This window comes from Narcine bancroftii, chromosome 2 (assembly GCF_036971445.1).
Source record: "Narcine bancroftii isolate sNarBan1 chromosome 2, sNarBan1.hap1, whole genome shotgun sequence".
In the NCBI taxonomy this organism is placed as follows: domain Eukaryota; kingdom Metazoa; phylum Chordata; class Chondrichthyes; order Torpediniformes; family Narcinidae; genus Narcine; species Narcine bancroftii.
The window spans coordinates 172,479,423-172,503,538 of NC_091470.1; positions in this window are offsets into that span (position 1 = coordinate 172,479,423).

Consider the following 24,116-nt stretch of genomic DNA (forward strand, 5'->3'; position numbering starts at 1 on the left):
TCTATGATCTAAGTATTTGGCTGTGAAGGTGAAATCTCATATTCAAATGTATTGGTGACACTGAAGTAGAAGGCATCATGAAACTAGAAGGGGATATGTAGAGCCTTCCAGGGAATTTTTGGCAAGGTGAGAGAGAGGATGAAGGAACATGGCAGACAGTAGGAAATGTGATCAAATGTGAGGTACACAAAACAGAAAAGATGAATATTTGTTCAAAGAGACTTGTTAGTGATAGACGAAGGGACTGAGGTGGCCTTGTGCACAAGTCACTGACAACCAGCATGCAGGTGAAGCAAGCAATAAACTGGGCTCATTGATACTGGAAAAAGATACACGGCAAAAGACCATCTTTGAACTTAAAGGATGATGGAGCAAGTTCGAAGGTCAGTAAAGCTGACCTGCTCCTATTTATTCTAATGCATAAATGCACCAAAATTGCCCTGCAAGGATATGTCCTTTAATGAAGTAATGTCTCTCTTGACCCTCCCCGTTTTCAATTCAATTCTACCAATCGACCATGCCTCTGGTAGTAGCTGGAGTGACCTCTCCAGGGTGCAAACCAGGGCAGAGTTGATATGGAGATCCATCTGTTGCCATGCAGTTGCACCCTGTCCCCCCCCCCCACCCAATGCTAATGACCGACCCAAAGGACCGATGAAAGTTGATACAGTTTGGTGCCAGCAGCATCGCAGGAGTTTCTGTGCCGGTGCTGGGTACAGCAGACAGCCGCCTTCGGGACTCCGACTCTGGATTTTTCCCTCGGGGTTTACTCCCAAAGCCTTTCCCATGAGTGGGTAGATCCACAAGGCAGCGGAGGCTTGAAATCTGAGTTTTCCCTCTCCTAGATGAGTTCCCATCTGTGGTTAATGAGCCCTTTCTGTCCGGAGTGATTGGTTTCGAGGCGCCAGTGGCCTGCCTTTGCCCCTTTCTCCTGTCAGTGAGAGCAGCTCCACCAGGCATAAGAACTAATGCCACATGTGAAGGCGAGGAGTTGGACTTGGTTGTTTGAGACGCACGCCATTAAGAGCATTTGTGTAGCAGTGGGAGCTCGTTCCCACTACCACCCTTCAGCTATGATAACCTTTAGAGCCAGATCAAAGTGATCTTCCAGTTTCAGAACAACATCCTTAAAATGGGTTCTTTCGTCTTGCATGGTGCAAGAATTGTATGATTATGCATGTGGCCGCATCACCAACAGGACCATTGTTTTATTGACATCAAATACATTGTTTTTGTGCTTCAAGCTGGAATAAAAATGTCTTCCAGCAAACCTGATGGGAACTCTATTGCTCAATGACAAACGTATAACATCTTTATATATCCAAAGAGGCATTGGTTTAGGTACCGGTTTACTGTGGTACACATTCTTGAAATAAAACTAGATCTTGAGATCCAACTCTGTTGACTAATTGAATAAGCAAACAGTTTCAAATTTAAAATTTTCAGTTAGACATACATCACGATAACTGACCCTTCCAGCCCATGAACCTGTGCCGCCCAATTACACCCAATTGACCTACAACCCCATAACTTTTGAAAGGCCCATGCGTAGAAATTCCTTGCTCAATATCATGCAGTAAAGTCCAAAAATCCAGACCACCTGAGAATCCTAACTTTTCTAGAACTCTCAAACTTTTTTAATTTAGCAGGCTTTTGTGTGCCCAGTGCATGAGTAATGCCCCGCTGATGTAGAAATGAACGAATAGTTTTTTTTTTGTATTTTATATGAAAAATATTTTGATAATAAGCTATCAAAACGTACCTGTTCATCTCTTCTTTATCCCTCCTTAAATATGAATTTTAAATGTACTACCCAAGAATCCAGAAAATCCAAAATTCTGGACCGACCCAATCCCCGAGCAGTCCAGATTTTAGGACTGCCTTAAGTTAAACTCAAAAAGTAATAATTACTGAAATATTTTGATTTTAGGAATGATATTGCTCTGATCAAACTTGCAAAACCTGCAACACTGAATGACAAGGTCAAGCCAGCCTGTATTCCTCCAGCCGGTGACATACTTGAAAATGGCTACCCCTGCTTCATAACTGGGTGGGGCCGACTCTACAGTAAGTAGCCCATTCTTCAGCTTCATTTCTCACCTTTCCTCTTATTCCAACGAACACCTCATGTTTGTGGGTCTGGACTTTTCCCCCTCCCGTTCTTCCATCTTTCTCTCTCAGTCGTTATTGTGACGCCTACCTGATTTTTTTTCATCATACCTTGAAGAAGGGTTCAGGCCCAATCCGTCGAAAATATATCTTTATCTCCTTTGGACTCTGCGAGACCGGTTGAGTTCCTCCAGTATTTTCACTGTGTGTTTGCATAATTCAACTTCATGTTCCTTTTTCCTGTAGGAAGATATCGTTCCAACAAAATAATGGATCCTTCCTTTGGCAGATGCAATGCTATTGATTTATTTTGTGAAAGATGATAGATGAGTGGGTCTGAAAGACCCCCAGGGCCATGCTATGGATGACGTAGCTGGATATGACTTTAATCCCTTTAGCCCAATCTTTGTAAAATCACAACACTGGAAAAGTTCAGCAGGTCAAACAGTGTACTTTATACGGCAAAGATAAAGATGCACAATCAACGTTTCGGGCTTGGGCCCACTCCCTTCAAAAGATCAGCTCAAAAAAGAACAACACTTTCAAAGGAATCTGGGGCCATTCATTTGTTGTACTTTGTGAATTCAGTATAGAAGATGATAAATTAACCTCCAGCAAAGAACTTCAATAAACTATTGTTTAAAAATGTACATTAATTTTGGAAAGACATACACAGTAAATGATTGGGCATTGAGGAATGCGGAGGAACAAAGGGATCTGGGAATACAGATACATTGTTCCCTGAAGGTGGTGTTGCATGTGGACAGGATTGTAAAGAAAGCTTTTGACATCTTAGCCTTTATAAATCAAAGTAGTGAGTATTGGAGTTGGGATGTTATGTTGAAGTTGTTTAAGACATTGGTGAGGCCCACTTTAAAATATTGTGTGCAGTTCTGGTTGTCTAATTACAGGAAGGATATCAGTAAGATTGAAAGAGTCGAGAGAAGATTTACTAAGATGTTGAGTTACAGAGAAAGATTAAACAGGTTAGGGCTTAATTCCTTGGAGTGAAGAAGAATGAGGGGAGATTTGATAGAGGCTTACAAGATTATGAGAGGTATAGACAGAGTGGATATAAGTAGGGTTTCCCATTGAGATTAGGAAAGATAAATACGAGAGGTCATAGTTTTAAGCTGAAGGGGGAAAGGTTTAGGGGGAACATTAGGGGGAAGTTCTTTACTCAGAGAGCAGTGGGAATGAGCTGCCATATGATGTGGTGAATGCAGGGTTGATCTTAAGTTTTAGGAATAAATTGGATGGATACATAGATGGGAGAGGTCTGGAGGATTATGGAATGGGAGCAGGTCAGTGGGACTTGCAGAATACGGGTTGTCACAAACTAGAAGGGCCAAATAGCCTGTGTTCTGTGCTGTAGCGTTCTATATTATATTATTAATCCTAATGCATAATTTATGTTAGGTGCTATATTTAACAGAGGACCATTGGTACATGCATAGGATAATATCCTGACGTTGAAATAGCCAACTTCCTGCGAAAAAAGATGTTCACTTACATCGTGAAATATTTTTCAGTCCAGCCAGTGTTCTGTGAGCTGCTATTTCCATTGAATGCATTGTTGCACATCTGTAATTTTACAGCCGGAGGCCCACTCGCAGTGAAGTTACAACAAGCAGAACTGCCAATTGTGGACCATCGGACATGCAAGCAAGTCGACTGGTGGGGAAGCAATGTGAGAACTACCATGGTCTGTGCAGGAGGCTATGAGAAGTCTGGATGTAATGTAAGTCATCTCCACTCACTTCAACTTTAAGTGCTTTGAGATTGAGAGAAGATACCAAACAGATCTGAAAAAATTATCATTTTTAAATGTAAGATCTACATGCTTAATGAAGCATACACTGTAATAAACTCAAGGGGACATTACAGGGCAGACGATGACTTGTTTCTACCATGGGGAGAATCTTGAAAGATGTGATAGAAATAGATAAGGCATTGCTTTGTTCCCAGGGCAGGGACAGCAAACACCAGAGGGCATCTGTACAAAGTGAAGGGAGAAAAATTTAGGGGAGATGACAGGGGTAAGACTTTTTCACTGAGTGTTGTGGGGGTCTGGAATGCATTGCCAGGGGTGGTGGTAGAGGATGGAACAATCGGGGCATTTTAGAGACTCTTAGACAGGCCCATGGATGAAAGAAAAATAGAGGGTTATGTTAGGGAGTTTTCTGATTTTTTTTTTGGTAGGTATTTATGCATCGGCTGAAGGGCCTGTACTATGTTGGAATGATCTATACTCTATGTATCTGTGATAAAACAGATTAATTATCTGGAAACGTTAGCCAATTGTAGCGAAGAGTTCCACTAATCCTATGGATGTTTCTTTATTAGCCACCCAATGATGCCAGATTTTCCATCTCTGAGAAGACTCCTCTGCACTATTTAGGATCTCTTAAAAGAAATGTAATTGGCAGCAGGGTTGGCCTTTACAGTGTTAGTGATTGGGAGCAGACCTCAGTTTGAATCCTGCACTGTCTGTGAGGAGTTTGTACGTTCTCCCCGTGTCTACATGGGTTTCCTCCAGGGACTCCAGTTTCCTCCCACCCTTCAAAAACGTACTGGAGTGTAGGTTAATGGGGTGTATTTTTGGACAGCGCAGACTCGTAGGCCAAATTGGCCTGTTAAAGTGCTGTATGTTTAATTTAATGTAATTTAATTTTAATTTAATGTCGGTCTTTGAATAAATGAAAAATGTTCTTTCATCAATTGCATCGTTTGCAATTTCAACCTTTTCTACCTTTCTCAATAGTTTTGTAACTGCTTGGCGGAAAACCTTCTGAACTCTCCTCGTCCCCTTTTTTCAAACACCTTTCCTGCATTTGTCAATGTCCTCTTAATTTGAAAACCTGGATCCATTTCACAAATTTCTGCTCCATTTCTGACAGTTTCTGAGGTCGATCGGGACCTATTGACAACTCAATCCTGAGAGATATCATCATGTGAAAGGACACCGGCCTGAATAAATAACTTGGGAATTTTCCCACCAGGAACACTCTTAATGCATGCCAAAGCACAGAACAGTTTGCTTATTTTGGACTTGCATGACCTCATTATGTTTTGATAAGGCTGCAATTTGGGGAGTGTGCATTTAGCAAAACATCGCTTTATCGTTGCTACCAGCTAAACATATTATTCTTTTAAATTAGGGAGACTCTGATGGTCCTTTGAATTGTCAAGGTGCTGATGGGTTGTGGTATGTTCATGGTGTAGTCAGCTTTGGGTCAAGCAGAGGCTGCAACACGCCTCAAAAGCCAACTGTGTTCACCCGGGTTTCTGCTTTCAACGCGTGGATCAATTCAGTAAGCAAATTTCCAAACACACTGTGGCAAAACTGACACTGTTTAACTCGCTTTCCTTACCCATCTATGGGCAGGATCTTGCACCAGCTATGTTGATTTGTGCAAAGACTGGAGGAGATAGATTGAAACTAATCCTTCCTTATGTTCTTGTGTGGACCCCCATTTACATTCAAGTATATTCAAAAGATGAAGTCCAGATATCAATGATTAGAGGTGTTAACCATATAACCATATAACCATATAACCATATAACCATATAACCACTTACAACACAGAACAGGCCAGTTCGGCCCTACTAGTCCATGCCGTATCAAATCCCCACCCTCCTAGTCCCACTGACCAGCACCCGGTCCATACCCCTCTAGTCCCCTCCTATCCATGTAACGATCCAGTCTTTCCTTAAATGTAACCAATGATCCCACCTCGACCACGTCTGCCGGAAGCTCATTCCACATCCCCACCACCCTCTGCGTAAAGAAATTTCCCCTCATGTTCCCCTTATAATTTTCCCCCTTCAATCTTAAACCATGTCCTCTAGTTTGAATCTCCCCCTTTCTTAATTGAAAAAGCCTATCCACATTTACTCTGTCTGTCCCTTTTAAAATCTTAAACACCTCTATCAAGTCCCCTCTCAATCTTCTACGCTCCAGAGAAAAAAGCCCCAGTCTGCACAACCTTTCCCTGTAACTCAGACCCTGAGTGTTGAAGTGTGCAGAACCATTAAACAGTTTCATGCATCCAAGAACCATAACTCAAATGAGTACACCTCCCAGGGGGTAATGAAGTACAAGGAGTCCGCAAATATTTAATCAGAAAAGCTATGAAACAGGATCTACTTACCACTTAGATTGTGATTGTGCATTTTTTTCCTTTCATTGGAGCTGAATGGTCAATGAAATATTCACTGTTCACTTTTTGTCTTATCTACAGTGGTTCTCAACCTTTTTCTTTCCACTCACATCCTACTTTAAGTATTCCCTATGCCATCGGTGCTTTGTGATTAGTAAGGGATTGCTTAAGGTGGGATGTGGGTGGAAAGAAAAAGTTTGAAAACCACTGTTTTAATTGTACCTCATTGTCTCGTCATGTGCATGGTTTCAGATCTCCAAAGGAAATGGGCCAATGACTATTTTTCTCAGGCAAAATATCTCAGTAACAATTGGGTCTAGAGCAGTGATTCTCAACCTTCCCTTCCCATGCACAGACCACCTTAAGCACAGAGCACCGATGGTACAGGGATTACTTAAAGTGGCATGTGAGTGGGAAAAAAAGGTTAAGAACTCATAGCATGAAAACAGGCCATTCAGCCTGCAGTGTATGCTCTGAACATGATGCCAGATTAAATCTCTCTGCTAACACATGATCCATATGCCTCCATTCCTTGCATATTCCTGAACGTTTGTTCAATGCTCCTATCACGTTGGTTTCCACTATTATCCCAGGAGCCCGTTCCGGGCACCCACCGCTCTGTACAGAAAAACATCTCCCGTGCAACCCCTTTAAATTTTCCTCTCTTAAGTGCGTGTCCTCCAGTATTTATCAAATAAATTCATTTAAGAGCATAAACGTTAAATGGGATATGATGCTTTCATCCTTTCCTCCCTGTGAAATTGCGGGACAGAGATTTGCGGCTAGCTCTGTGAGACTAAAGAGAAGGAGGATTAATGAGTTCAGAACCTTCTGATCATCACCAATAGCTGATCTACAGTTTGATAACTCAAGGAATAACTGTTTGTGTTTGGGAGAAAATAGAAATGATGAAAAAGAGAACATTCCTTAAAAAGGCCCATACCCACAATTTGAATAATGCAGGCATCAGCTGCCAGTTGCAGTCCTCTCCCTCATTCAAATGCACTGACTTTGAAGAATCCGACAGTGTAGTGATGAGTATTTCTACCAGCTGACACTCATGCATTCACTTAACACCCCTGAAGTCAATGAATTTATTCCCATCATTTCTTTCTACTTGGATGTCTAGAGAAATAGAGAAATGAAAGGACAGGTGTCCACTGGCTTTGCACACTTTGCTTTCAGTAGCTCAAGTTACATGTCTCAGCTGGAACATGATCCAAACTCGGAGCTCGTTACTCCGTCCGAAGCTAATTAGCATTCCTAATATCTCTTCCTATGCCTTTCATTTTCAGACAATGGCCAGTCATTAAAAGACGGGACAACAGTGAACTGAATAAACTTGTCAAAGAGCTCCAGCATTTTGGTGATTTTGTTCCAGGAAAATAACTTGTTACATCCACGTGACCATGTTCATGATTCTGAAAAGTTTATTTGTCGATCCAAATACAGACCAAAAGCATGCTGAAAACCCTTAGCGGGTCAGGCAGATGCTTTGGAGGAGAAAATAAGTTGCATTACAATCTTCAACATGAAATATTACCTCTGTTTTTCTCTCTCGTCGGTTGCTTCCTGATACGTTGATTGCTTCCTTCAGTTCCATTCTTGCTTCAGTTGGTTTTCTTGATTTTCATCAACTAAATGTTGGACCGAAGCACAAATCTCCATGTACTATTTAACCCAGTGGTTCTCAACCTTTTTCTTTCCATTCACATACCACTTTAAGTAATCCCTATGCCATCGGTGCTCAATGATTAGTAAGGGTTTGCTTAAGGTGGGATAGAAACATAGAAGATAGGAGCAGGAGTAGGTCATTCGGCCCTTTGAGCCTGCTCCGCCATTCAATGAGAATTGTTTTAATCATCCCTCATTGACTCGTTATGTGCATGGTTTCAGAACTTAAAGTTCAGTACCCCATCCCTGCCTTCTCTCCGTAACCCCTAATTCCCTTATACTGAAGAAATAGATCTAATTCCCTCTTAAATAGATTCAATGAACCTGCCTCTTCTGCTCTCTGTGGCAATGAATTCCACAGATTCACCACCCTCTGGGTAAAGAAATTCCTCCTCATCTCGGTTCTAAATGGTTTGCCTATTATCCTCGAACCATGGCCCCGGGTTCTGGACTCTCCCACCACTGGAAACATCCCTTCCGCATCCATTCTGTCCAGTCCTGCCAGAATTTTATATGTCTCTATAAGATCCCCTCTCAATCTTCTAAACTCCAGCGAGTACAATCCAAAATTGCGCAATCTTTCCTCATAAGTTACTCCTACCATTCCAGGTATCAGCCTGGTGAATCGCCTTTGCACTCCCTCCATTGCAAGAACATCCTTCCTCAGACAAGGCGACCTAAACTGCACACAATACTCCAGGTATGGTCTCACCAAGGCTCTGTACAGCTGCAGTAAGGTATCCTTATTTCTATACTCAAATCCTCTTAATATGAAGGCCAACTTACCATTTGCCTTTTTAACCACCTGCTGTACCTGCATGCTCGCCTTCAGTAACTGGTGCACAAGAACCACTAGGTCTCTCTGCATTTCCCCATCTACCAATCTATTGCTATTCAAATAGTAATCTCCCTCCGGTTTGTATTACCAAAGTGGATAACCTCACATTTATCCACATTGTAGTGCATTTGCCATGTATCTGCCCAGTCCCCCAATTTATCGAAATCACACTGGAGCTTCCTGACCCCCTCTTCAGTGCACACAACCCCTCCTAACTTAGTGTCGTCTGCAAATTTGGAGGTATTACATCCAATCCCCTCATCTAGATCATTGATGTAAATTGTGAACAGCTGGGGTCCCAGTTCAGATCCCTGTGGCACCCCACTGGTCACCGCCTGCCACTCAGAAAATGAGCAGTTTATCCCAACTCTCTGTCTTATATCTGCCAGCCAGTTCTCAATCCACATCAATACCTTGCCCCAAATCCCATGAGCCTTGATTTTGTATGCCAGTCATTTCTGTGGGACCTTATCGAAGGCCTTTTAGAAATCCAGGTACACCACATCCACTGGCTCTCCCCCATCTATTTTTACCTGTCACAATCTCAAAGAATTCCAATAGATTTGTCAAGCACAATTTACCTTTTGTAAATCCATGTTGACTCTGTCCGATTCCTTCTCTTCTAGTCATATGCTCCGCTATTACATCCTTAATAATGGATTACCTATCTCGGCTGCACCATTTCATCAGATGCAAGGATCGACAATGAGATAGACAACAGGCTCGCCAAGGCAAATAGCGCCTTTGGAAGACTACACAAAAGAGTCTGGAAAAACAACCAACTGAAAAACCTCACAAAGATAAGCGTATACAGAGCCGTTGTCATGCCCACACTCCTGTTCGGCTCCGAATCATGGGTCCTCTACCGGCATCACCTACGGCTCATAGAACGCTTCCACCAGCGTTGTCTCTGCTCCATCCTCAACATCCATTGGAGCGCTTTCATCCCTAACGTCGAAGTACTCGAGATGGCAGAGGTCGACAGCATCGAGTCCACGCTGCTGAAGATCCAGCTGCGCTGGGTGGGTCACGTCTCAGAATGGAGGACCATCGCCTTCCCAAGATCGTGTTACATGGCGAGCTCTCCACTGGCCACCGTGACAGAGGTGCACCAAAGAAAAGGTACAAGGACTGCCTAAAGAAATCTCTTGGTGCCTGCCACATTGACCACCGCCAGTGGGCTGATATCGCCTCAAACCGTGCATCTTGGCGCCTCACAGTTTGGCGGGCAGCAACCTCCTTTGAAGAAGACCGCAGAGCCCACCTCACTGACAAAAGACAAAGGAGGAAAAACCCAACACCCAACCCCAACCAACCAATTTTCCCCTGCAGCCGCTGCAACCGTGTCTGCCTGACCCGCATCGGACTTGTCAGCCACAAACGAGCCTGCAGCTGACGTGGACTTTTACCCCCTCCATAAATCTTCGTCTGCGAAGCCAAGCCAAAGAATGGATTCCATCATTTTGCCCACTATAGGCTCACCGGCCTAAAATTCCCCAGTTTTTCTCTACCCCCCTTTTTAAATAGTGGGGTAACATTAGCTACCCTCCAATCCATGGTCCTGATCCTAAGTCTATCAAGTTCTGGAAAATAATTCTTAAAGCATCTGCTATCTGACTGTTCACTTCTTTAAGTACCCTAGGATGTAGATTATCAGGCCTTTGGGATTTATCAGCCTTCAATCCCTTCAATTTCCCCAAGACCATGTCCTTAGAGATACTGATTTCTTGCAGCTCCTCCCTTGCATTAGTCTCTATGTTTCCCAACATCCTTGGGAGGTTATTTGTATCCTCTCTTGTGAAAACAGAACTAAAGTAAGAATTTAATTGGTCTACCATTTCCTTTTTCCCCATTATATATTCCCCTGATTCTGACTGCAAGGGACCTACTCTGAATTTCACCAATCTTTTCCTCTTCACATATCTATAAAAGCTTTTGCAGTTGGTTTTTATGTTTGCCGCAAGCTTACTTTCGTAATTTATTTTTGCCCTCTTGATTAATCCCTTTGTCCTTCTTTGCTGCATCTTGAACTGTTCCCAGTCTTCGGATTTGGTACTTTTTTTGGCCAATTGATATGCTCTCTCTTTGGACCTAATGCTGTCTCTAATTTCCCTTGTTATACACGGTTGAGTCACCTTTTTTGGTTTATTTTTATGCCAAATCGATATAAATGATTTCTGCAATTCTTCCATTAGATCTGTGAATGCTTTCCATTGTCTATCCACCGTCAACCGCCCCCCCCCACCCCCCCCATAAACACCACCAAATCAATCTTACTCAACTCCCGTCTCATACCATCATAATTCTCTTTATTTAAATTCAGACCTTAGTTTCGGTTTTAATTTCTTCACTCTCCATGTCGAGTGAGAATTCGATCATATTCTGATCGCTCCTATCCAAAGGGCCTCGTACAACAAGATTGCTGATTAGCCCCTTTTCATTACATAATACCCAGTCTAAAATGGCCTGCTCCTGACTTGGTTCCTCGATATATTGGTCTAGATGACCGTCCCGTAAACATTCAAGGAATTCCACCTCCTCAGTATTTTTACTAATTTGGCTAGTCCAATCTATATCTAAATTAAAGTCTCCCATGATGACAGCTGTTCCCTTATTGCATGCTTCTCTAATTTCTCTTTTTATGCCTTCCCTCACCTCTACATTACTATTTGGAGGCCTATATACCACCCTCACTAACGTTTTCCGCCCCTTGCTATTCCTCAGTTCTACCCATATAGATACCGCATCTTCCGAGTTAATATCCTTCCTGTCAATCATGTCGGTCCCTTCTCTCACCATCAATGCTACTCCACCCCCTTTTCTTTCTTGCCGATACCTCCTAAATATTGTATATCCCAAGATGTTAAGTTCCCAGACTTGCCCACCTTGCAGCCATGTTTCTGAAATCCCAATCAAATCGTATTTGTTTGTCTCAATTTCCACAGCCAATTCATCTACCTTGTTTCGAATGCTTCTTGCATTAAGATATAAAGCCTTCAGATTTGCTTTTTTCACCCTTCTTGCTCTTTCTGATTTTTTACTTTCGCTGCCTAACCTAACTTTTCCTATTTTATCTTTCCTGTCCTTTGCCCCATCATACAGGTTCCCACCCCCCTGCCAAATTAGTTTAAACCGCATCCGACGGCTGTACCAAACCTAGATGCCAATATATTGACTCCTTTTAGGTTTAGGTGTAACCCATCCTTTTTGTAAAGGTCATGCCTTCCCCAAAAGAGATCCCAATGGTCTAAGAAGCCAAAACCCTGTCTTTTCAACCAGCCCCTCAGCCACACATTAATTTGTCTTAACCTTCCATTTTTATCCTCAGTTGCACTTGGCACAGGTAGCAATCCAGAGATCACCACCCTGGCAGTCCTGTTTCTTAGCTTCTGTCCTAGCTCACTGTAATCCTTTTTCAGTACCTCCTCCCTCTTTCTATCTATGTCATTGGTACCCACATGTACCAAGACATCAGGCTGCTCGCCCTCTCCTTTCAGAATACTCTGGACCCAATTTGAGATATCGCATACCCTTGCACCAGGGAGGCAACACATCATGTGGGTATACCTATCTGGCTCACAGAATCTCTTGTCTGTACCTCTGACAATGAAGTCCCCAATGACCACTGCATTCCTCCTTACCTTTTGTACCACCGTGCCAGGCTCAGTGCCAGTGACCTGGTCACTGCGGCCAGCTTCTGTCAGGTCATCTCCCTCAACAGCATCCAACACAATATACCTAGAGACCTGATGTGGGTGGAAAGAAAAAGTTTGAAAACCACTGTTTTAATCGTACCTCATTGACTCGTCATGTGCAGGGTTTCAGAACTCCAAAGGAAATGGGCCAATGACAATTTTTCTCAAGCAAAATATTTCAGTAACAATTGGGTCTGGAGCCGTGATTCTCACCCACATACCATCCTAAGCAATCCCTTACTAATCATCGAGCACCGATGGCATAGGATTACTTGAAGTGATATGTGAGTGGAAAGAAAAACGTTGAGAACCACTGATCTAATGTGTAGCGAGAGCTTCTTAATCCTCACACCAATCCTTTCCACAACTCCACTTTTAGCGAAGTATCACGATTACTTACCGGCGATTCAATTTTCTCTTGTTCTGCACCTGAAAGGTATCCATTAGCTTTAGAATGATATGGAAGGAACTTAAGAAGACTTAGGAGAACTGGAAGGGGGTATGAGAAGGCCTTGGCAAGTAGGATTAAGGTAAACCCTAAGGCATTCTCTGCTTACATGAAGACCAGAAAGATGACGAGAGTGAAGATGGCGTCACTTAAGAATAAAGGAGGCAACATGGTTCTGGAGGCAGAGGAGGATGGGGAGGTCCAAAATGAAAACTCTGCTTCAGTATTCACAAGAGAAAAAAATAGAATAAAGTTATGTGTTGGGCCAAACTGGATTGAGAAAAAAGGAAGAGCTGGATCTGAACCTACTTTGCTGGTCAACTCATTGTCAAGGCTGACAGAGGGAGCACAGAACCTTAGTAAGGATTGTTACACATCTCATCACAAATCATTGAGGAAGGCTTTGGAGACGGTGCAGAGGAGGTTTACCAGGTTGATTCCAGGGATGAAGGGGTTGGCCTATGAGGAGACATTGAGTTGTCTGGGACTGTACTCACTGGAATTTAAAAGAATGAGAGGGGATCCTATAGAAACATATTCAATTTAGATAAGATTGAGGACAGTAAGTTATTTCCATTGGTGGGGAGACCAGAACTAGGGAACAGAACCTCAAGATCCAGGGGAGTAGATTTAAGATGGAGATTAGGAGGAATTACTTTTCCCAGATGGTGGCGAATCTGTGAAATTCGCTGTCCATTGAAGCAGTGGAGGCGACCTCAGTAAATATATTGAAGACAAGATTGGATAGATTTATACACAGTAGGGGAATTAAGGGAGATTGGGGGGGGCGGGGGGGGCGGAAGGCAAGTGGGTGGAGATGAGCCTATCATCAGATCAGGCATGATCACAGTAAATGGCAGAGCAGGCTCGATGGGCTGAATGGCAAATAAAGGATGGATAAACTGAGACGACTTGCAACAATACCTCATCTTCCATCTGGGCACCCTCCAAACGGGATGGCATTAATGTCAACTTCTCCAGTTTCACGTAAACCCTTCCCTTATCTTCATCTTCCTTTCTCCTTTCCTCTGCTTCTCTCTCTCTTTCTCTCTCTCCTCTTCTCTTTTCCCTTTGTGCATGGTTGCATATGGCCTGACACCACTGACACATCATGAGAAAAGTGGCCAATCTGTACTTTGAGCTGCTTTAGCCAAGACACCGGGAGAATTTATCTGTTCTTCTTCAATTTATACCCTCTGACCTTTCTTCTTTTCTTTGGCTTGGCTTCACGGACGAAGATTTATGGAGGGGGTAAATGTCCACGTCAGCTGCAGGCTCGATTGTGGCTGACAAGTCCGATGCGGGACAGGCAGACACGGTGGCAGCGGATGCAGGGGAAAATTGGTTGATTGGGGTTGGGTGTTGGGTTTTTCCTCCTTTGTCTTTTGTCAGTGAGGTGGGCTCTGCGGTCTTCTTCAAAGGAGGTTGCTGCCCGCCAAACTGTGAGGAACCAAGATGCACGGTTTGAGGCGATATCAGCCCACTGGCGGTGGTCAATGTGGCAGGCACCAAGAGATTTCTTTAGGCAGTCCTTGTACCTCTTCTTTGGTGCACCTCTGTCATGGTGGCCAGTGGAGAGCTCGCCATATAACACGATGTTGGGAAGGCGATGGTCCTCCATTCTGGAGACGTGACCCACCCAGCGCAGCTGGATCTTCAGCAGCGTGGACTCGATGCTGTCGGCCTCTGCCATCTCGAGTACTTCAATGTTAGGGATGAAGGCGCTCCAATGAATGTTGAGGATGGAGCGGAGACAACGCTGGTGGAAGTGTTCTAGGAGCCGTAGGTGATGCCAGTAGAGGACCCATGATTCGGAGCCGAACAGGAGTGTGGGTATGACAACGGCTCTGTATACGCTTATCTTTGTGAGGTTTTTCAGTTGGTTGTTTTTCCAGACTCTTTTGTGTAGTCTTCCAAAGGCGCTATTTGCCTTGGCGAGTCTGTTGTCTATCTCGTTGTCGATCCTTGCATCTGATGAAATGGTGCAGCCGAGATAGGTAAACTGGTTGATGGCCTGGAAGTCAGCCTGAAGAAAACGGAGGTCCTCCATCAGCCATTTCCCCTCCATGACTACCAGCCCCCCCACATCTCCATCGGGCACACAAAACTCAAAACGGTCCACATCTCTGACCTTTAACATCCATTTAAACATGCAGACCCAACTTTGGTTTAGCGCTTTAACAATTGGTTGGAAATTGAAAGCAGTACTGCCCTTCACAATACAGCTTCATCCTGGATTGTTCTTTTCAGAGAGGGATCGATAAGGTCCAAACTCAGAACAATGAACATTTCAGGAAGATTATGTAATTTATTTGATAAAATCCACAGTAGCTGCTGGAGGAACAAAACCATTCTCTCAGCATTCACTGTCCGATGCAACAAAGTTCATCTCTAATGGGAATGTAAGCCTTGTGAGTACACTTGTCCCATTGTCCACTCTGTATGCATTCTCTTACTTCCATGAGTTCTGGATCACGTTCGGATTCTCTCTCGACTTCCTTCGTAGTCACAGCTTTCGGTGTCGACTGAATAGCTACGAAGCGTACAAAGCTCTCTGTTTCTGTTCCCAATTCTGACTTGGAATGTGGACCACCATCCTTCACCAATCTGGACAGCGGATCAGCAATGTTTGCTTTCCCTGCAATGTGGATTACTTTATATTTGTAGGGTTGTAGTCTGAGTACCCATCTCTCTATTCTGGCACATGGTTTGGATCTAGGTGCATAGATCACCTCTAATGGCTTATGATCTATGATGAGTTCAAATTCAATGCCATATAAATATGCATGGAACCTCTGACAGGCCCATATAAGTCCGAGTGCTTCTTTCTCTGTCTGAGAGTATCTTCTTTCCACATTTGATAACGATTGCTGGCATACTGAGGTGCACGTGCCTCTGCAATAGCTTTCACCTTGGCCTCTGCAGGGTTTAGTCCTTCCCGTGTAAGTCTGTGTCCCATGAAGTCCATTTCTGACACACCGAACTGGCACTTGTTTCCATTCACGGTAAGGCCTGCCTCCTGTAGTCTAGATAGTACACGCCTCATCCGTTTGTCATGCTCTTCCTTCGTTGGTGCATGGACTATGATGTCGTCAGAAATGTTGGCAACTCCAGGAATGCCTTGAATCACTCGATGGATTTCATACTGGTAGATCTCAGAAGCTGCATTAATTCCAAATGATAGTCTCTTGCAACGATACAATCCACAGTGAGTCACAAATGTTGTTACATCTCGGGAACCTGGATCCAGCTCTAATTGATGATAGCCCCACTTCAGATCAAATTTTGAGAATACCTTGCTGGTAGTTAGTTCTTGAAGTATTTCCTCCACTGTTGGTATAGGGTGTCGTTCTCTAATTATAGCTTCATTGGCCATTCTCATGTCAACACATAGTCTTATGTCACCCTTTGGTTTGGGCACAATCACTACGGGACTGACCCATTGTGTCAAATGTTCCACCGGTTCAATAATGTCTTGTTCGATCAATTCTTTAATTTTGGCTTCGACTTTCCCACGAAGTTCAAACGGAGTTCGGCGCATTGGTTGTGCCTTGGGTTTGACCGTTTCATCTACCGCTAGCTTCAATTGTCGACCTTTCAGCTTTCCTACTCCTTGGAAGACTGCGGGGAATTCTTGCTTCATATCCTCGTATGACTGAATTGAATTGACACAAGCTCCAATATGAAGTATTGCCAGGTATTGCGCTATGCTTCTACTCAGCAATGGTTCTCCCCTCTCTTCTATGACCATAAACTCTGCTTTGGTGTACTTATCTCCAGCTTCAACAGTTCCAGTAAAACATCCAATGGTCTGCAATGGCTTTGTTGCTGTGTATGGATACAGTTTCTTGGAACACTTCTTTGAGGTACAGATGATCTTTTTCCTTTTCAACTTCTCCCATAAATGTCGATCAATCACATTACTGTCACTGCCTGAGTCTACAATGACCTGCACTGTCACTCCACCAATGATCACTGGGACATTCTCATGATGTACTTCATTCAATGTAAATTGGTAACAACTCTGTTCCTCCTGGGTATCATCATCGTCATCGTCTATCTGGCGAATGGTATCTTTCTTTCCAGGATACTTTTCTTTCCCCCAGGCTTTGCCTTTGGAAGTTGTACTCTTCCTCTTCTGGTCTGCATTGGACTTGCTTTTGCACTTCTTTGCAAAGTGGTCCTTACCTCCACACTTTCTGCAAACTTTGCCTTTGGCCGGGCAATATGGGTCTTTTCCAAAGTGACCTCGGTTTCCACATCGATAACACTCCACGTCCTGTGTCAACGTTTATCTTGGCTGGTTATGGCGATGTGAGAGCCTCTTAATTTGCTGGCTTGAGTTGTTTTTCAGGGTCATGGTATGAAATTGCCCTTCAACAGCCTCTAATGCAGCAGCAATGGCTAAAGCATCGGTGAGTTCCAACTCACTCCCTCTTTCCAGTAGACGTCTGAGTTTATCTGATCTGCAGTGCTGTACGACTTGATCCAATAATTGGTTGTCCAAATCAGCTGGCATGTAATTGCATCCAACCGCTAGCTGGCGTAGTCTCGTCACGTACTGAGCAATTGTCTGGCCATCTTCTTGTCTCGTTCTTCGAAACAAATGGCGTTGAAATGTAGCATTCGGTGTCACTACATAGTGTGCATTTAATGCATCTACCGCTTTCTGGTACTCATCCTTTCTTCCAGTATTCAAAGGTGTCTTAAATGTTTCCCAAACTGAGGGTCCTGCAGTGAAAAGAAGTAACGCCCTTCTCTGCGCTCTTTGTTCAACTGTACCGGTATCTAGAAATAGGCCACGACTGTCAGCGTAGGATTCAAATTCTTCCAGCCATGCCTTCCACTTCACACTTACAGTGCTTGCATCACCCGTTGGGTCAAAATGAGCAATTCCACTATGTGTTAGAAAGTCACCGTCTGCACCAGACATGAGGAAATATTCCAGCCCCAAAAGTACTGAGTCAAAGAGAAAATTCTTATCACCTTGAAGTTCTCTGTAATCCTCTGTAATCTTGTTTAGTCTTTAATTTTCTTCAAGTTTCTTTCATCCTCGTCGCCAATGTCACATTTGAGGCCCGAAATGTGAAGTTAATAAAACATTAAACACAAGTTTTATCAGGTAAACTTCTGAGTGTCTTTTTATTTTCCCGTTTCCTTTGTTCTCCTGCTTGTGTTCTTATCTCCCTCTCATACCACGTGACTTCCAGTACATCACATACATATTCATTATCATGACAGATGTCACAGCAGTTCTGGCCTCGGATTGGTTGGCATTCCTGCCGTTGCCTGTTGTTTCCCGCCATGCAGGTGGACACCTGGGACGAAGTTCATTGGCCCCCACGGGGTCTGCGCGGTCGCTGCATTCGTCGGCCATCTTGTGTTCTGAGTCATGACCCAGTTAACGGCACTACACGATGATCGGACCTCTGTTCGCCACTTTCATTGGCCTACTCCCTGCATTGTGGGGGCTGTGTGAAATCGGCTAATGTCCTGATATGCTGGTTTGAGGTGGTTGATTGTGAAAGTCTCTTCCTTACGGCCAATATCCAGCACACGTCAACCCATTATGTCTGATTACTTTACATGGCCCCTCATACAACCATTGCAGAGGTGTTCAGTGTGCCCCCCCCCCGAACGAAATTTTGGGAGGACATAGGACTTGGCCTGGCCATGCAGAGGAGGCTGCAGAGGGGCTAGAGTACCCAGTCCTTCCCTCAGCTTAATCAATGAGGCCGTCAGGTTCTCTGGGTCCTTGGCAGCAGACAAGATCTCACTTTGTATCATGAATGGCGCCCCGTACACCATCTCGCTTGCTGAGGCATTGAAATCTTCTTTCAGTGCGGAGTGGATCCCCAGGAGGACCCAGGATAATTCATCTGCCCAGTTTTGACCCTTGAGCTGAGCCGTCAAGGCCACCTTTAGGTTCCTGTGGAACTGCTCCACCAACCCGTGGAAAGCCGTGGTCTTGGCCAGCGCAGCCTAGAGATCTGAAGTGAACTGTGTACATCTATCAGAGGGACTTCGGGACCCAGGTGTTAATCAATGTCCTGGCACAGGTCTCAATGGTTGAGTCAGCCAGCAGGACGACCTCCGGCCACCTTGTAGAGCGGTCAATCATAGTGAGGAGATATCTCACCCCATGGGAGACCGGTAGTGGCCTTACTATGTCAATATGGCCGTAGCTCAACCAACAACACCCTGGCTTGAAAGTTTGAGGGGGTTACCTTAACGTACGACTGTACTTGGGACATCTGGCAGAACGTGCAGGCCTTGGCCCACTGACTGACCTGTTTCCGAAGGCTGTGCCACATGAATCTACTGAACACTATTTTAACAGGAGTCCTGATGGCTGGGTGAGCCAGGTTGTGCACCACATTAAAGACCTCTGCCACCTCGCTGCCAGCACAATGGGGTGGGGTTTAACAGTGGAGACGTCACAGAGGAGCGTCTGGTTACCAAGGCTGATGGTGACATCCTCCAGCCTGAGGCCAGACACTGCCATTCTGTATGCCAGGATCTCAGGGTCTTCCTGCTGTGCCCTGACTAGGGCGGAAGAATCTATTCTCTGGGACAGGGCCTGGACGGATTTGATCACAGGGCGGGATAGTGCGATATGTTAGATGTCCTTGGTAATCTCAGACATGTATGAGAAGTATCGCTGCTGCCTGGCCGACTGCAGGTCAGACAATTTGTGGGAGGAAAAGGTTAATGGATTATGGTCCATGAAGACCCTGAATTGTCTGCCTTCAAAAAAATACCTAAAGTGCCTGACTGCCAGATACAGTGCCAATAGCTCCCAGTCAAAGGAACTGAATTTGAGTTCAGATGGCCCGAGGTGCCTGCTAAAGAAAGTGCCCTTCAATGAATTGTTCCATTGTGCCCCCTGCTGCTGTGCTGGAGCCATCTACTGTGAGACCAGTTGGCACCTCCGGCCTGGGATGTACCAGAAGGGCTCCATTGGCCAGTGCATCTTTGGCCTTTTAGAATGCCTCCAGAGCCTCATTGTCTCAGGTAATGTCCTTATCTTTCTCCGCCATGAGCATGAAAAGGGGGTCTGTGATGCAAGCCGCTGTCGGTATGAATCGGTGATAAATGTTAATCGTACTGGTGAATTCTTGCAGCCCGTCACTGTGCAGGGCTTGGCGAAACGCTGAATGGCTTCTACCTTTACAGGCAGAGGTTTTGGTCCATGCCCGTTGATCCGATGCCCCAGGAAGTTGATCGTTTCCAACCCGAATTGGTACTTAGCAGGGTTTATAGATAGTCCAAATTCCTGCTGCCGGCTGCACAGTAGCCTTAGATGGGTCACGTGCTCCATGTTGTCGTGGTGATGAGAATATCATCCAAATAGATGAAGGCGAATGTGAGATCTCAACCCACTGCATCCATCAGCCTCTGGAAGGTTCAGCGGGCATTCTCAGGAATTCAAAGTCCTAAAAGGGTGTTTTAGGGATATCATTAGGATGGACTGGGATCTGGTGGTAGCCCCTGATGAGATCGACTTTTCAAAACACCCGTGCCCCTTGTAAGTTAGCGGTAAAGTCTTTGATATGGGTTACCTGTCGGGTGTGGTGGTCTGGTTGAGGCAGCGATCATCTCCACATGGCCTCCACCCTCCTGCTGCCTTCGGAACCATGTGCAGGGGGGAGGCTCAGAGCCTGTCGGAATGATATATTATCCCCAGCTCTTCCATTCTTTTAAACTCCCCCTTGACGAAGGTGAGCTTCTCGGGAAGAAGGTGGCACTCCCTGATGTGGAGCAGGAGGCCCTCAGTGATAATGTGGTGCTTTACCCTGTGCTTTGGCTAGATGACAGAAAACTGTGGCATCATGATCGAAGGGAACACTGCTAGGATCCGCATGAATGCGTTGCCAGAGAGCGTAATGGAGTCGAGGTGGTGGGGGAGCAGGTACCTTGGCTTCCTCCAGGAGCAAATTTGAAAAGTCCTGTTGTGCACCAATCACTACCCTTTAAGGTACACCAGCAGGCAGTGGGGTCACAGGAAATCTGATCCCAGGAGCGGTTGCAATCATGAATGTCCACGTGAACCGGTTGCTGCCAAGGGTGAGGATTGATTTTGGCTCTGTGAAAGAGTCAGAGGGAAAGGGGAAAGAGAGATTAGGCCATTTCCTATCAGGCCTCCGCCTTGAGACCGGCTACAGAGCGGATGGAAAAATGGGAACTTACTTTTAAGACTGTAGCCCTAAAAAGGCTGCTCCAGTGTCCTATTCATTTCTAGAGGCACCTCAGAACGCCCTCTGGATCCAACGGAGGTGGAGCGATTGGTGCCATAGTGCAACCCATCATAAATATCCAGCAGAGCAATGGTCACCTTCCCTACCCATAATCCCCCAGGCAGCTGAAACCGCTCTATGTTTCCCAGAACAGTTCCAGCCTCAGAGAGCAGCCCCGAAATCCAAAGCTCCCGCTGCCCTGACGACCCCTCCGCTGCCCCATTGCCCCGAGGGGTCCTGCTGCACCCACGCTCCTGACTTGGAGGGAGAGGGGTGAGTAGGGAGGTGGGTCACGGGTTGACAGCATCATCAGCCCTTCTCTAAACAGCCGCTGTACATTCAAATTGATCGGCGGATGACTGCGCTGTGGAGATTATCCCTCTCGGAGATGGGTTGGAATATACGGCTCGGAGATCACCTCTGCACATTCAGGTGATTATGTGTTTTGACAGAGTTTCTCCGCCTTTACATCTCAACTTTTGGACTACATGAAATGGCCTACGGAGAGACAGAGCAAGAAAAAAGGAGACAGGAAAATAAAGATGGGGGAGGGGAAGGGCTTGCAGGAAACTGGAGAAGTTAATATTAATCCATCCAGTTGGAGGGTGCCCAGATGGATGATGAGGTGTTGTTCCTCTAATTTGAAGGTGATCTCAGTCTAGCAGTGGATGACATGTCAGCAAGGGAATGGGTCAGAGAATTGAAATGGTGGCCACTGGGCGATTAGCGCAATGCCTTTAGAGCGCCAGAGATCGGGACCAAGTTCAAATCCTACACTTTCTGTAAGGAGTTTGTACATTTTTCCCACCTGTCTGTGTGGGTTTTCCCCAGGGGCTCCGGTTTGCTCCCACTATTTGAAACGTGCTGAGGTTGTAGGTTAATTGGGTATCAATTGGGCAGCACGGACTCGTGGGCCAAAATGGCCTGTTACTGTGCTGGATGTCTAAGATTTTTTTTACAATAAAATTTAAATTCAAACTACTCATTAGCACTATCACTTCCAAAATTTCCACAGCATCTAATTGGAGCATCACTGAGTCAGAGTAAGAACTTCATACACCAAGACTTCTGATGGTAAAGGTGTTGCCAAACTGAGTTGCATAGAACTGTGATACAATATGGTACTCCTGATGTGGCCGCCTCCACATCAGCATGACTGTACACAGACTGGAAAATCATTCGGTTGAGCACCTGCACCCTGCCTACAGCAACAGTAAAGATCTCCCAGTGGCCAACCACTTTAATTCCACAGACCATTGCCACATTGATCTGTCTGCTCATGACCTCAGGTACTGCTAGATCAAGACCACAGCAAATTGAAGGAGCAATACCACTCTATTGGGGCAAACAGAGGTGTGCTCAATGAAGTGATTTCCCAGTTTGTGCCCGGCATCTCCGATCTAGAGGAGACCACAACAGGAGCACTGAATGCAGTAGATGACTTTTCACTTGGAAGGACTGTTTGGGGCCCTGATTGGTGGTGAGGGAGGAGGTGTGTGTGTGTGTGTGTGTGTGTGTGTGTGTGTGTGTGTGTGTGTGTGTGTGTGTGTGTGTGTGTGTGTGTGTGTGTGTGTGTGTGTGTGTGTGTGTGTGTGTGTGCGCGCGTGCGCGCACGCAGTGAACTGGAATTCTCTGGTGATATAAACCCTGGTTTTCCCGCCTTACCTCAGATTCACCTGAGGACTATTGTGTCTACTGGCCATTAATTGTAAGCTGTTAAAAGTGTGCTTGTACTCCTCACTTGTCTCTGAGTGCAATTAGTCACATTACAATTTTAATAACTTTGAAGCAGGGTGGCAGCCCCATTGAAGCCAGGCATGCTCCAGGTCGACCCTCTGTTCCCAGAGGCCCCGGAGGAATTCGCCTACTGGCTGGAGTGCTTCCAGTCCTACCTGATGGCCACACAAAACATCTTCAACTCCGATAGTCTCTGGAATCTGCACTTCTCTCTCGAGTCAGCCCCAAGGAGTTTGCTGTCATCAGTGACTGTGCCACTTATGAGTGGGAGAATGACATAATGGTGAGGCACCGGCTCTCTCAATGTTGGCAGTGTCCAGGTGAGTCGCTGGACGATGATGTTCTTGATCTGTGGGCCATGACTAGAAAATGCCACTACGAAGTGGACACGGCCCGGGTGAAAGAGGAGGAACAAATCTGGGACACCCTCGTGGTAGGAGTGAGGTCGAGGTATGTGAGGCAACCAGTGCTAGAGTTGGGGAAGAAAGACTTGGCCAGCACCCTGAAGCTGGCGAAAGCACTCAAATAGGCCCAACTAAGAGTTGACAACCTCACTGGTGAAAATGGAGCCTTTTCAGAGGACCAGGTCATTGAGGTGCCGGAGGCCCCCGCATCCCCAGCGCCAACTGCTGTGGCCATGCGTGACAAGGATGCTACTTCTGTGGACAGGCATAGCAGCCCCATGCCCAATTCCCTGCAAAGGATGCCATGTGCTCAGGATGTGGTAAGCGAGGGCACTGGGTGAAGGTCTGCAGGGCTAAAAGGAACCCAAAGAGGGCGACTGCGTGTACAACCCCCGAATTGTCATGCGACCCATACGCGAGTCCCAAAATGACGGCCTCAGCCTCTCCATGCTGCTCGCCACCAGCGTCTTGCTGCACCTCATGGCGGGACACGCCACTGAAAATGAAGCGTCATAGGAAGCAACGGTGGCCATCTTGCCACAGCTCAAGGACAACACCTAGTCCTCCGTCAGGTCAAGATGGAGGGCGGGCATCTTGCTATGCCTCATGGTCGATGCCAGCTTGTCTGCCTATGGGCCAAGAGGAAAAAGTCAACATCGGCATAGGGAGCAACGGGGTTTCTGGAGCACTGGCATCAGTCGTCCTGGATCCGGTAACGCCTCACCAATTGAATAACTGGACGATGGAGGTGAGGGTAAATAGACACGTGACTGATTGCTTAGTAGACACTGGGGCCACTGAGAGATTTATA